Consider the following 15,277-nt stretch of genomic DNA (forward strand, 5'->3'; position numbering starts at 1 on the left):
GCTGTAAGAAATTTTTGAAGTCAATAGATAGATTCAAGTAAATGTTGAAATGTTTTAAAATTTATTGAATTATGCGTTTGATCGAGCTAAAATAAAACAAACATCGATAATAGGGTTTGAACCTGCACAGGCGAAGCCCAACAGATTTTAAGTCTGTCTCCTTAACCGCTCAGACATATCAACCTCGATGCTATAGGAAATTTTTGAAGTCAATAGATAAATTTGAATAAAAGTTGAAATGTTTTAAAATTTATTGAATTATGCGTTTGATCGAGCTAAAATAAATCACACGTCGACAGCAGGGTTCGAACCTGCACGGGCAAAGCCCAATAGATTTTAGGTCCGTCTCCTTAACCACTCGGACATATCGACCTCGATGCTTTAAGAAATTTTTGAAGTCAATAGATAGATTCAAATAAAAGTTGAAATGTTTTAAGATTTTTTGAATTATGCGTTTGATCGAGATAAAATAAACCAAACGTTGAAAGCATGGTTTGAACTTACGTGGGCTAAGCCCTTCAGATTTCAAATTTGTCTTCTTAACCACTTGAACAGAGTTCGAACATGCGCGGGCAAAGCCCAACAGATTTCAAGTCTATCTCCTTAACCACTCGGACATATCGACCTCGATGCTTTAGGAAATTTTTGAAGTCAATAGATAGATTCAAATAAAAGTTGAAATGTTTTAAAATTTTTTGAATTATGTGTTTGATCGTGTTAAAATAAATCAAAAGTCGACAGCAGGGTTCGAACGTACGCGGGTGAAGCCCAACAGATTTCAAGTCTGTCTCCTTAACCACTCAGACATATCGACCTCGATGCTGTAAGAAATTTTTGAAGTCAATAGATAGATTCAAGTAAATGTTGAAATGTTTTAAAATTTATTGAATTATGCGTTTGATCGAGCTAAAATAAAACAAACATCGATAATAGGGTTTGAACCTGCACAGGCGAAGCCCAACAGATTTTAAGTCTGTCTCCTTAACCGCTCAGACATATCAACCTCGATGCTATAGGAAATTTTTGAAGTCAATAGATAAATTTGAATAAAAGTTGAAATGTTTTGAAATTTATTGAATTATGCGTTTGATCGAGCTAAAATAAATCAAACGTCGATGGCAGGGTTCGAACCTGCGCGGGTGAAGCCCAACAGATTTCAAGGTTGTCTCCTTAAACACTCGGACATATCGACCCCGATGTTGTAGGAAATTTTGGAAGTCAATAGATAGATTCAAATAAAAGTTGAAATGTTTTAAAATTTATTGAATTATCGAGCTAAAATAAATCAAACGTCGACAGCAGGGTTCGAACCTACGCAGGCGAAGCCCAACAAATTTCAAGTCTTTCTCCTTAACCACTCGGACATATGACCTCAACACTCTTGAAAATTTTTGAAGTCAATAGATAGATTCAAATAAAAGTTGAAATGTTTTAAAATTTTTTGAATTATGCGTTTGATCTTTGATCGAGCTAAAATAAATCAAACGTCAACAGCAGAGTTCAAACCTGCGCGGGCGAAGCCCAACAGATTTCAAGCCTGTCTCCTTAACCACTCGGACATATCGACCTCGATGCTGTGGAAAATTTTTGAAGTCAATAGATAGATTCAAATAAAAGTTGAAATATTTTAAAATTGACGAAACCTACGCAGGGAATCCCAACAGATTTCAAGTTTGTCTTCTTAACAACTCGGACATATCGACCGCGACACTATAGGAATTTTTTGAAGTCAATAGATAGATTCAAATAAAAGTTGAAATGTTTTAAAATTTATTGAATTATGCGTTTGATCGAGCTAAAATAAAACAAACGTCGATAGTAGGGTTTGAACCTGCACGGGCAAAGCCCAACAAATTTCAAGTCTGTCTCCTTAACCACTCAGACATATCAACCTTGATGCTATTGGAAATTTTTGAAGTCAATAGATAAATTTGAATAAAAGTTGAAATGTTTTCAAATTTATTGAATTATGCATTTGATCGAGCTAAAATAAATCAAACGTCGACAGCAAGGTTCGAACCTGCGCGGGTGATGCCCAACAGATTTCAAGTCTGTCTCCTTAAACACTCGGACATATCAACCCCGATGTTGTAGGAAATTTTGGAAGTCAATAGATAGATTCAAATAAAAGTTGAAATGTTTTAAAATTTATTGAATTGTGCGTTTGATCGAGCTAAAATAAATCAAACGTCGACAGCAGAGTTCGAACCTACGCTGGCAAAGCCCAACAGATTTCAAGTCTGTTTCCTTAACCACTCAGACATATCGACCTCGATGCTGTAAGAAATTTTTGAAGTCAATAAATAGATACAAATAAAAGTTGAAATGTTTTTAAATTTTTTGAATTATGCGTTTGATCGCGCTAAAATAAATAAAACGTCGACAACAGAGTTCAAACCTGTGCGGGCGAATCCCAACAGATTTCAAGTCTGTCTCCTTAACCACTCGAACATATCGACCTCGACACAATAGGAAATTTTGAAGTCAATAGATAGATTCAAATAAAAGTTGAAATGTTTTAAAATTTTTTGAATCGTTTGATCGAGATAAAATAAATCAAATGTCAAAAACAAGGTTCGAACCTTCGCAAGCAAAACCCAACAAATTTCAAGTCTGTCTCCTTAACCACTTGGACATATCGACCTCGATGTTGTTAGAAATTTTTGAAGCCAATAGATAGATTCAAATAAAAGTTGAAATGTTTTAAAATTTTTTGAATTATGCATTTGATCGAGCTAAAATTAATCAAACGTCGATAGTACGGTTTGAACATGCACGGGCAAAGTCGAACAAATTTCAAGTCTGTCTCCTTAACCGCTCAGACATATCGACCTCGATGCTATAAGAAATTTTTGAAGTCAATAGATAGATTTGAATAAAAGTTGAAATGTTTCAAAATTTATTGAATTATGCGTTTGATCGAGCTAAAATAAATCAAACGTCGACTGCAGGGTTCGAATCTGGGCAAAGCCTTTTTGAATGAAGTCAATAGATAAATTCAAATAAAAATTGAAATGTTTTAAAATTTATTGAATTATGCGTTTGATCGAGCTAAAATAAATCAAACGAGTTGGGCAAAACCCAACAGATTTCAAGTCTGTCTCCTTAACCACTCGAACATATCGACCTCGACGCTATAGAAATTTTTTGAAGTCAATAGATAGATTCAAATAAATTCAAATAAAAATTGAAATGTTTTAAAATTTATTGAATTATGCGTTTGATCGAGGTAAAATAAATCAAACGGGTTGGGCAAAACCCAACAGATTTCAAGTCTGTCTCCTTAACCACTCGAACATATCGACCTCGACGCTATAGAAATTTTTTGAAGGCAATAGATAAATTCAAATAAATTATGCGTTTGATCGAGCTAAAATAAATCAAACATCAACAGCAGAGTTCGAACCTGCACCAAGCGAAGCTAAATAGATTTCAAGTCTGTCTCCTTAACCGCTCGGACATATCAACCTTGATGCTGTAGAAAATTTTTGAAGTCAATAGATAGATTCAAATAAAAGTTAAAATGTTTTAAAATTTATTGAATTATGCATTTGATCGAGCTAAATAAATCAAACATCGACAGTAGGGTTTGAACCTGCACGGGCGAACCCAAACAGATTTCAAGTCTGTCTCCTTAACTGCTTGGACATATCGACCTCGATGTTATAGAAAATTTTTGAAGTCAATAGATAGATTTGAATAAAAGTTGAAATGTTTTAAAATTTATTGAATTATGCGTTTGATCGAGCTAAAATAAATCAAACGTCGACAGCAGGGTTCAAACTTGCGCAGGCCAAACCGAACAAATTTCAAGTCTGTCTCCTTAACCACTTAGACATATCAACCTCGATGTTGTAGAAAATTTTTGAAGTTAATAGATAGATTTAAATAAAAGTTGAAATGTTTTAAAATTTATTGGATTGTCCGTTTGATCGAGCTAAAATAAATCAAGCCTAACAAATTTCAAGTCTGTCTCCTTAACCCCTCAGACATATCGACATCGATGCTATAGGAAATTTTTTAATGTTTTAAAATTTATTGAAGCTAAAATATATCAAATGTCGACAGTAGGGTTCGAACCTACACGGGCGAAGCCTAACAGATTTCAAGTCTGTCTTCTTAACCGCTCGAACATATCGACCTCGATGTTATAGGAAATTTTTGAAGTCAATAGATAGATTCAAATAAAAGTTGAAATGTTTTAAAATTTATTGAATTATGCGTTTGATCGAGCTAAAATAAATCAAACGTCGACAGCAAGGTTTGAACCGGTAGACAAAGCCCAACTTCAACAAATTTCAAGTTTGTCTCCTTAACCACTCAAACATCAACAGTGAGGTTCGAACTTGCGCGGGCAAAAGCCCAACAGATTTCAAGTCTGTCTCCTTAACCAGTCAGACATATCGACCTCTATGTTGTAAGAAATTTTTGAAGTCAATAGATAAATTAAAATAAAAGTTGAATTGTTTTAAGATTTATTGAGTTATGCGTTTGATCGAGAAATCCCGAAATTCAAAACTCCCTGTTGTCGAATAAAGACCTAAAATCCCTAATAATAAACCAAAATCCCCTACGCAATTAGTTACAAATGCCTTTTGACAAGCATTTGCTAGTAGGTCGAGTGAACCAAAAACCTATTAATAGATAAGAACACATTCCAATCAATTCCCAAAAAATATAAATTTGGATCAAATTCGAACTAGTAACTAATCCCAACATTGACGTACGAACTAGTAACTAATCCCAACATTGACGTACTAACTAGTAACTAATCCCAATCTGCTGGATGTTGGAGGAAATTTTTAAGTCTGTCCTCTTAACCACTCGAACATATCAACCTGATTTTAAGTCTGTCCCCTTAACCACTCAAACACCCTTAACCACTCGAACATATACATATCAATCTGATTTTAAGTCTGTCCCCTTAACCACTTGAACATATCTACCTGATTTTAAGTCTGTCCCCTTAACCACTTGAACATATCAACGTGTTGGATGTTGTAGGAAATTTTAAGTCTATCCCCTTAACCACTCAAACATATCAACCTGATTTTAGGTCTGTCCCCTTAACCACTCAAACATATCAACCTGATTTTAAGTCTGTCCCCTTAACCACTCGAACACCCTTAACCACTCGAACATAACATATCAACCTGATTTTAAGTCTATCCTCTTAACCACTCAAACATATACATATCAACCTGATTTTAAGTCTATCCCCTTAACCACTCAAACATATACATATCAACGTGATTTTAAGTCTGTCCCCTTAACCACTCAAACATATACATATCAACGTGCTAAAATAAGATGTTGTCCCCAAAAATCAATCTGGATGTTGTCCCCTTAACCACTTGAACATATCATCGAACTAAAATAAATCAGACGTCAACAGCAGGGTTCGAACTTGCGCGAGCGTGGGCATAGCCCAACAGATCTCAAGTCTATCTCTTTAACCACTCAGATATATCGACCTCGATGTTGTAGGGAATTTTTGAAGTCAAAAGACAGATTCAAATAAAAGTTGAATTGTTTTAAAATTTATTGAATTATGCGTTTGATCGAGCTAAAATAAATCAAACATCAAAGCAAGGTTCGAACTTGCACGAGCAAAGCCCAACAAATTTCAAGTCTATCTCCTTAACCACTCAATCATATTAACTTGAATGTTGTATGAAATTTTTGAAGTGAATAGATAGATTCGAATAAAAGTTGAATTGTTTTAAAATTTTAGCTCAATCAAACGTCGTCGACAGCAGGGTTCAAACCTGCGGGCGAAGCCCAACAGATTTCTAGTTTGTCTCCTTAACCACTCGGACATATCGACCTCGATGCAGTAGAAAATTTTTTACAGCACGGTTCGAACCTGCGCGAGCGGAGCGAAGAACAATAGCTTTCAAGTCTGTCTCCTTAACCACTCGAACATATCGACCTCGATGCGATTTGGAATTTTTGAAATCAATAGATTCGAATAAAAGGTGAATTGTTTAAAAATTATTGTGGGTTTGATCGAGGTAATATAAATCAAACGTCGACAGTAGAGTTTGAACCTGCGCGAGCAGCCCAACAGATTTCAAATCTGTCTCCATAACCACTCGAACATATTGACCTCGATGCTATAAGAAATTTTTGAAGTTAATAGATAGATTGGAATAAAAGTTGAATTGTTTTAAAATTTATTGAGTTTGATCGAGTTAAAATAAATCAAACATACGGGCAAAGCTCAACACATCGAAGCAGGGTTCGAACCTGCGCGGGCGAAGCCTAACAGATTTTAAGTCTATCTCCTTAACCACCTGCGCGGGCAAAGCCTAACAGATTTTAAGTCTATCTCCTTAACCACTCAGACATATCGACCTCGATGTTATAGAAAATTTTTGAAGTTAATAGATGGATTTGTGTAAAAGTTGAATTGTTTTAAAATTTATTGAATTGTGGGCTTATAAATCTTTGGGTTTGATCGAGCTAAAATAAATCAAACGTCGACAGTAGGATTCAAACCTGTGTGGGCTACGGGCGAAGCTTTCAAGTCCGTCTTCTTAACCACTCGAACATATCAACTCGATGCTGTTAGGAATTGTTTAAAATTATTGTGGGTTTGATCGAGGTAATATAAATCAAACGTCGTCGACAATAGAGTTCAAACCTGCATGAGCAACCGATTTCAAGTCAATAGATAGATTTGATTGAGCTAAAATAAATAAAACATCGACAGGGTTCAAACCTGCGCGGGCAAAGCCTAACAGATTTCAAGTCTATCTTTTTAACCACTAGACATATCGACCTTGATGTTATAGAAAATTTTAAATAAATCAAACGGTCGATAGCAAGGTTCAAACCTACGCGGGCAAGGCTCAACAGATTTCAAGTTTGTCTCCTTAACCACTCGGACATATCGACATATCGATCTCGATGCTGTAGGAAATTTTTGAAGTCAATAGATAGATTTGAGTAAAAGTTGAATTGTTTTAAAATTTATTGAATTGTGGGTTTAGCTCGAGCTAAAATAAATCAAATGTCTATACAACAGGTCAAGAGCAGGGTTCGAACCTGCGTGGACAAAGCCCAACAGATTTCAAGTTTATCTCCTTAACCACTCGAACATATCGACCTCAATGCTATAGGGAATTTGTGAAGTCAATAGATAGATTTGAATAAAAGTTGAATTGTTTTAAAATTTATTAAATTGTGGGTTTGATCGAGCTAAAATAAATCAGACGTCAACAGTAGGGTTCAAACTTGTGCGGGCTAAGCCCAACAGATTTCAAGTCTGTCTCCTTAACCACGACATATCAACCTCGACAGTAGGGTTCAAACCTACGGGCGAAGCCCAACAGATTTCAAGTTTGTCTCCTTAACCACTCAGACATATCAACCTCAATGTTGTAACAGATTTCAAGTCGCCCAACAGATTTCAAGTCTGTCTCCTTAACCACTCAGACATATCAACCTCGATGTTGTAACAGATTTCAAGTCTGTCTCCTTAACCACTCGAACATATCAACCTCGATGATATAGGGAATTTGTGAAGTCAATAGATAGATTCGAATAAAAGTTGAATTGTTTTAAAATTTATTAAATTGTGGGTTTGATCGAGCTAAAATAAATCAAACGTCGACAGCAGGGTTCAAACTTGCGCGGGCTAAGCCCAACAGATTTCAAGTCTGTCTCCTTAACCACTCAACATATCTAACTTGAAAGATTTCAGGTCAGACATATCAACCTTGATGTTGTAACAGATTTTAGGTAAAAATTTCAGGTCTGTCTCCTTAACCACTCAACATATCTAACAGATTTCAAGTTTGTCTCCTTATTTCAGGTCTGTCTCCTTAACCACTCAACATATCTAACTTGAAACAGATTTCAGGTCAGACATATCAATCTCGATGTTGTAACAGATTTCAGGTCTGTCTCCTTAACCACTCAACATATCTAACAGATTTCAAGTCTGTCTCCTTAACCACTCAACATATCTCCTTATTTTAGGTTTGTCTCCTTAACCCCTCAACATATCTAACTTGAAACAGATTTCAGGTTAGACATATCAACCTCGATGTTGTAACAGATTTCAGGTCTGTCTCCTTAACCACTCAACATATCTAACAGATTTCAAGTCAGACATATCAACCTCGATGTTGTAACAAATTTCAAGTCTGTCTCCTTAACTACTCAACATATCTAACAGATTTCAAAACCACTCAAACATATCTAACAGATTTCAAGTCTCCTTAACCACTCAACATATCTATCTAACAGATTTCAAAACCACTCAAACATATCTAACAGATTTCAAGTCTCCTTAACCACTCAACACATCTAACAGATTTCAAATCTCCTTAACCACTCACAGATTTCGATTTCAAGTCTCCTTAACCACTCACAGATTTCAAGTCTCCTTAGATTTCAAGTCTGTCTCCTTAATCACTCAACATATCTAACAGATTTCAAAAATAGTTTCCTTAACCACTCACAGATTTCAAGTCTCCTTAACCACTCACAGATTTCAAGTCTTCTTAACCTCTCCTTAACCACTCACAGATTTCGATTTCAAGTCTCCTTAACCACTCACATATTTCAAGTAACCACTCACAGATTTTCAAGTCTCCTTAACCACTCACAGATTTCAAGTCTTCTTAGATTTCAAGTCTGTCTCCTTAACCACTCAACATATCTAACAGATTTCAAAAATAGTCTCCTTAACCACTCACAGATTTCAAGTCTCCTTAACCACTCACGATTTCAAGTCTCCTTAACCACTCACAGATTTTAAGTCTCCTTAGATTTGAAGTCTGTCTCCTTAACCACTAAATCTCCTTAATCACTAAGTCTTCTTATTTCAAGTCTCCTTAACCACTCACAGATTTCAAGTCTCCTTAGATTTCAAGTCTCTTAAATTTGAAGTCTGTCTCCTTAACCACTAAGTCTTCTTATTTCAAGTCTCCTTAGATTTCAAGTCTCCTTAACCACTCATAGATTTCAAATCTCCTTAGATTTCATTTCAAGTCTGTCTCCTTAACCACTAAGTCTCCTTATTTCAAGTCTCCTTAACCACTCACAGATTTCAAATCTCCTTAGATTTCAAGTCTCCTTAGATTTCAAGTCTGTCTCCTTAACCACTAAGTCTCCTTAACCACTCACAGATTTCAAGTCTCTTAGATTTCAAGTCAAGTCTCCTTAGATTTCAAGTCTCTCCTTAGATTTCAAGTCTGTCTCCTTAACCACTTAGATTTCAAGTCTGTCTCCTTAACCACTAAGTCTCTTAACCACTCACAGATTTCAAGTCTCTTAGATTTCAAGTCAAGTCTCCTTAGATTTCAAGTCTGTCTCCTTAACCACTCACATATTTCAAGTCTCTTAGATTTCAAGTCAAGTCTCCTTAGATTTCAAGTCTGTCTCCTTAACCACTTACAGATTTCAAGTCTGTCTCTTTTTTCAAGTCTGTCTCCTTAACCACTCATAGATTTCAAGTCTGTCTCCTTAACCACTCACAAATTTCTGTCTCCTTAACCACTCACAGATTTCAAGTCTATCTCCTTAACCACTCACAAATTTCTGTCTCCTTAACCACTCACAAATTTCAAGTCTGTCTCCTTAACCACTCACAGATTTCAAGTCTGTCACAGATTTCAAGTCTGTCTCCTTAACCACTAAGTCTCTTAACCACTCACAGATTTCAAGTCTCTTAGATTTCAAGTCAAGTCTCCTTAGATTTCAAGTCTGTCTCCTTTTTCAAGTCCTTAATCACTCACAGATTTCAAGTCTATCTCCTTAACCACTCACAAATTTCAAGTCTGTCTCCTTAACCACTCACAGATTTCAAGTCTGTCACAGATTTCAAGTCTGTCTCCTTAACCACTAAGTCTCTTAACCACTCACAGATTTCAAGTCTCTGTCACAGATTTCAAGTCTGTCTCCTTAACCACTAAGTCTCTTAACCACTCACAGATTTCAAGTCTCTTAGATTTCAAGTCAAGTCTCCTTAGATTTCAAGTCTGTCTCCTTAACCACTCACAGATTTCAAGTCTCTTAGATTTCAAGTCAAGTCTCCTTAGATTTCAAGTCTGTCTCCTTTTTCAAGTCCTTAATCACTCACAGATTTCAAGTCTATCTCCTTAACCACTCACAAATTTCAAGTCTGTCTCCTTAACCACTCACAGATTTCAAGTCTGTCACAGATTTCAAGTCTGTCTCCTTAACCACTAAGTCTCTTAACCACTCACAGATTTCAAGTCTCTTAGATTTCAAGTCAAGTCTCCTTAGATTTCAAGTCTGTCTCCTTAACCACTCACAGATTTCAAGTCTCTTAGATTTCAAGTCAAGTCTCCTTAGATTTCAAGTCTGTCTCCTTTTTCAAGTCCTTAATCACTCACAGATTTCAAGTCTATCTCCTTAACCACTCACAAATTTCAAGTCTGTCTCCTTAACCACTCACAGATTTCAAGTCTGTCACAGATTTCAAGTCTGTCTCCTTAACCACTAAGTCTCTTAACCACTCACAGATTTCAAGTCTCTTAGATTTCAAGTCAAGTCTCCTTAGATTTCAAGTCTGTCTCCTTAACCACTCACAGATTTCAAGTCTCTTAGATTTCAAGTCAAGTCTCCTTAGATTTCAAGTCTGTCTCCTTTTTCAAGTCCTTAATCACTCACAGATTTCAAGTCTATCTCCTTAACCACTCACAAATTTCAAGTCTGTCTTCTTTCAAGTCTATCTCCTTAACCACTCACAAATTTTAAGTCTGTCTCCAAATCTGTCTCCTTAACCACTCACAGAGTTCAAGTTCCTTAACCACTCACAAATTTCATTCCTTAACCCAGATTTCATTCCTTAACCACTCACAGATTTCAAATTCCTTAACCACTCACAGATTTCAAGTCTGTCTCAAGACTGTCTCCTTAACCACTCACAGATTTCAAGTTCCTTAACCACTCACAGATTTCAAGTCTGTCTCCTTACCCACTCACAGATTTCAAGTCTGTCTCCTTTCAAGTCTTTCTCCTTAACCACTCACAGATTTCAAGTCTGTCTCCTTAACCACTCACAAATTTCTGTCTCCTTAACCACTCACAAATTTCAAGTCTGTCTCCTTAACCACTCACAAATTTCAAGTCTGTCACAGATTTCAAGTCTGTCTCCTTAACCACTCAAAGATTTCAAGTCTGTCTCCTTAACCACTCACAGATTTCAAGTCTGTCTTCTGTCTCCTTAACCACTCACAGATTTCAAGTTCCTTAACCACTCACAGATTTCAAGTTCCTTAACCACTCCCAGATTTCAAGTCTGTCTCCTTAACCACTCACAGATTTCAAGTCTAAGTCTGTCTCTTTAACCACTAAGTCTCTTAACCACTCACAGATTTCAAGTCTCTTAGATTTCAAGTCTGTCTCCTTAACCACTCACAGATTTCAAGTCTCTTAGATTTCAAGTCAAGACTCCTTAGATTTCAAGTTTGTCTCCTTAACCACTCACAGATTTCAAGTCTGTCTTCTTTTTCAAGTCCTTAACCACTCACAGATTTCAAGTCTGTCTTCTTTTTCAAGTCTTTAACCACTCACAGATTTCAAGTTTGTCTTCTTTTTCAAGTCCTTAACCACTCACAGATTTCAAGTCTGTCTCCTTAACCACTCACAGATTTCATTCCTTAACCCAGATTTCATTCCTTAACCACTCACAGATTTCAAGTTCCTTAACCACTCACAGATTTCAAGTCTGTCTTAAGTCAGATTTGTGTTCCTTAACCACTCACAGATTTCAAGTTCCTTAACCACTCACAGATTTCATTTCAAGTTCCTTAACCACTCACAGATTTCAAGTTTCTTAACCACTCACAGATTTCAAGTCTGTCTCCTTAACCACTCATAGATTTCCACTCACAGATTTCAAGTTCCTTAATCACTCACAGATTTCAAGTCTGTCTCCTTAACCACTCACAGATAGATTTCAAGTCTGTCTCCTTAACCACTCAACAGATTTCAACACTCACAGATTTCAAGTCTGTCTCCTTAACCACTCACAGATTTCAAGTCTGTCTCCTTAACCACTCAACATATCGTCTCCTATCGTCTCCTTCCACTCACATAACCACTCAACATATCGTCTCCTATCGTCTCCTTCCACTCAAAGATTTCAAGTCTGTCTCCTTAACCACTCAACATATCGTCTCCCTCCTTCCACTCATAGATTCTCCTTCCACTCACAGATTTCAAGTCTGTCTCCTTAACCACTCAACATATTGTCTCCTTTCACTCACAGATTTCAAGTCTGTCTTCAAGTCTGTCTCCTTAACCACTCAACATATCGTCTCGTTCCACTCACAGATTTCAAGTCTGTCTCCTTAACCACTCAACATATCGTCTCCTTCCACTCACAGATTTCAAGTCTGTCTCCTTAACCACTCAACATATCGTCTCGTTCCACTCACAGATTTCAAGTCTGTCTCCTTAACCACTCAACATATCGTCTCCTTCCACTCACAGATTTCAAGTCTGTCTCCTTAACCACTCAACATATCGTCTCCTTCCACTCACAGATTTCAAGTCTGTCTCCTTAACCACTCAACATATCGTCTCGTTCCACTCACAGATTTCAAGTCTGTCTCCTTAACCACTCAACATATCGTCTCGTTCCACTCACAGATTTCAAGTCTGTCTCCTTAACCACTCAACATATCGTCTCCTTCCACTCACAGATTTCAAGTCTGTCTCCTTAACCACTCAACATATCGTCTCCTTCCACTCACAGATTTCAAGTCTGTCTCCTTAACCACTCAACATATCGTCTCCTTCCACTCACAGATTTCAAGTCTGTCTCCTTAACCACTCAACATATCGTCTCGTTCCACTCACAGATTTCAAGTCTGTCTCCTTAACCACTCAACATATCGTCTCCTTCCACTCACAGATTTCAAGTCTGTCTCCTTAACCACTCAACATATCGTCTCCTTCCACTCACAGATTTCAAGTCTGTCTCCTTAACCACTCAACATATCGTCTCCTTCCACTCACAGATTTCAAGTCGTCTGTCTCCTTAACCACTCAACACATCGTCTCCTTCCACTCACAGATTTCAAGTCTGTCTCCTTAACCACTCAACATATCGTCTCCTTCCACTCACAGATTTCAAGTCGTCTGTCTCCTTAACCACTCAACATATCGTCTCCTTCCACTCACAGATTTCAAGTCTGTCTCCTTAACCACTCAACATATCGTCTCGTTCCACTCACAGATTTCAAGTCTGTCTCCTTAACCACTCAACATATCGTCTCCTTCCACTCACAGATTTCAAGTCGTCTGTCTCCTTAACCACTCAACATATCGTCTCCTTCCACTCACAGATTTCAAGTCATCTGTCTCCTTAACCACTCAACACATCGTCTCCTTCCACTCACAGATTTCAAGTCTGTCTCCTTAACCACTCAACACATCGTCTCCTTCCACTCACAGATTTCAAGTCGTCTGTCTCCTTAACCACTCAACATATCGTCTTCTTCCACTCACAGATTTCAAGTCTGTCTCCTTAACCACTCAACATATCGTCTCCTTCCACTCACAGATTTCAAGTCGTCTGTCTCCTTAACCACTCAACATATCGTCTCCTTCCACTCACAGATTTCAAGTCTGTCTCCTTAACCACTCAACATATCGTCTCCTTCCACTCACAGATTTCAAGTCGTCTGTCTCCTTAACCACTCAACATATCGTCTCCTTCCACTCACAGATTTCAAGTCTGTCTCCTTAACCACTCAACATATCTAACAGATTTCAAAAATAAATCAAACATCGACACCAAGGTTTGAACCTAAGTTTAACAGATTTCAAGTCTGTCTATTTAACCACTCAAACATATCAACCTTGATACTATAAGAAATTTTTGAACTCAATAGATAGATTCGAATAAAAGTTGAATTATGCATTTGATCGAGCTAAAATAAATCAAACATCGACAACAGGGTTCGAACCTGCACAGGCTAAGCCCAACAAATTTCAAGTCTATCTCCTTAAACACTCAAACATATCGACTTTGATATTGTAAGGAATTTTTGAAATCAATAGATAGATTCTAATAAAAGTTGAATTGTTTTAAAATTTATTGAATGGTTGGTTTGATCAAGCTAAAATAAATAAATCAATAGGTTTCACCCTCAAGTCTGTCTCTTTAACCACACTCGAATGTAGCGACCTCGATGCTGTTGGGAATTTTAATTTTTGAAGTCAATAGATAGATTCATATAAAAGTTGAGGATGTATCGACCAAATCAATCGACAGGGTTTCGCCCTCAAGTCTGTCTCTTTAACCACACTCGAATGTAGCGACCTTGATGCTGTTGGGAATTTTAATTTTTGAAGTCAATAGATAGATTCATATAAAAGTTGAATTGTTTGAGACCGAGCTAAAATAAATCAAACATTGACAGCAGGGTTCAAACCTGCGCGGACGAAGCCCAACAAATTTAATCGACCTCAATGCTATAAGAAAATTTTGAAGTCAATAGATAGATTCATATGACCGAGCTAAAATAAATCAAATGTTAACAATAGGATTTGAACCTACGCACGCAAAGCGCAACAAATTTCAAGTTTGTCTCCTTAACCACTCGAACATATCAACCTCGATATTGTAGGGAATTTTTGAAGTCAATAGATAGATTCGAATAAAAGTTGAATTGTTTTAAAATTTGACAGCAAAGTTCGAATATGCGTGGGTGAAACCCAACAGATTTCAAGTTGGTCTCCTTAACCACTCGAACATACCAACATTGATGCTGTTGGTAATTTTTGAAGTCAATAGATAGATTCATATAAAAATTGAATTGTTTTAAAATTTATTGAATTGTGGGTTTGACCGAGCTCAAATAAAGCACGTTTTAAATGTTTTATTGATGTTTTGTTTTTAAATTTTTACATCAAATTAATAAAATGTTGACAATAAGGTAATTTCAACCGTGTTCAAAGTCAATAGATAGATTCATTAACCACTCATCATATTAATCTTGATGTTGTAGTGAATTTTTGAAGTCAATAGATAGATTCATATAAAAGTTGAATTGTTTTAAAATTTATTGAATTGTGGGTTAAATCAAATATAAAAAAAAAAAAAAAGTAGAGTTCAAACCTTTGTGGGCGAAATAAATATAAAAGTTGAATGGTTTTTAAATGGGTTTGATTGAGCTTAAATAAATCACATTTTAAATGTTTTATTGATGTTTTGTTTTTTAATTTTTAAATCAAAAAAAAAAAAAAAAAAAAAAAAAAAAAAAAAAAAAAAAAAAAAAAAAAAAAA

General features: G+C 36.3%; 8 non-coding genes across 8 annotated transcripts; all 8 read right to left on the reverse strand.

The window, feature by feature from the left end:
• Nucleotides 1-290: 290 nt before the first annotated feature.
• Nucleotides 291-372, reverse strand: TRNAL-UAA. Its single transcript has one exon. It is a non-coding gene; the product is annotated as a tRNA-Leu (tRNA).
• A 360-nt stretch (nt 373-732) lies between these two features.
• On the reverse strand, nt 733-814 carry TRNAS-UGA. Its single transcript has one exon. It is a non-coding gene; the product is annotated as a tRNA-Ser (tRNA).
• Nucleotides 815-1,810: 996 nt separating this feature from the next.
• TRNAS-UGA lies at nt 1,811-1,892 on the reverse strand. Its single transcript has one exon. It is a non-coding gene; the product is annotated as a tRNA-Ser (tRNA).
• A 107-nt stretch (nt 1,893-1,999) lies between these two features.
• Nucleotides 2,000-2,081, reverse strand: TRNAS-UGA. The gene has a single exon. It is a non-coding gene; the product is annotated as a tRNA-Ser (tRNA).
• A 107-nt stretch (nt 2,082-2,188) lies between these two features.
• Nucleotides 2,189-2,270, reverse strand: TRNAS-UGA. The gene has a single exon. It is a non-coding gene; the product is annotated as a tRNA-Ser (tRNA).
• A 1,789-nt stretch (nt 2,271-4,059) lies between these two features.
• TRNAS-UGA lies at nt 4,060-4,141 on the reverse strand. The gene has a single exon. It is a non-coding gene; the product is annotated as a tRNA-Ser (tRNA).
• A 1,606-nt stretch (nt 4,142-5,747) lies between these two features.
• Nucleotides 5,748-5,827, reverse strand: TRNAS-AGA. The gene has a single exon. It is a non-coding gene; the product is annotated as a tRNA-Ser (tRNA).
• An 8,696-nt stretch (nt 5,828-14,523) lies between these two features.
• On the reverse strand, nt 14,524-14,605 carry TRNAS-UGA. The gene has a single exon. It is a non-coding gene; the product is annotated as a tRNA-Ser (tRNA).
• Nucleotides 14,606-15,277: the final 672 nt, after the last annotated feature.

The sequence above is a fragment of the Cucurbita moschata genome, unplaced genomic scaffold (assembly GCF_002738365.1).
Source record: "Cucurbita moschata cultivar Rifu unplaced genomic scaffold, Cmos_1.0 Cmo_Scf00082, whole genome shotgun sequence".
Taxonomy (NCBI): Eukaryota; Viridiplantae; Streptophyta; class Magnoliopsida; order Cucurbitales; family Cucurbitaceae; genus Cucurbita; species Cucurbita moschata.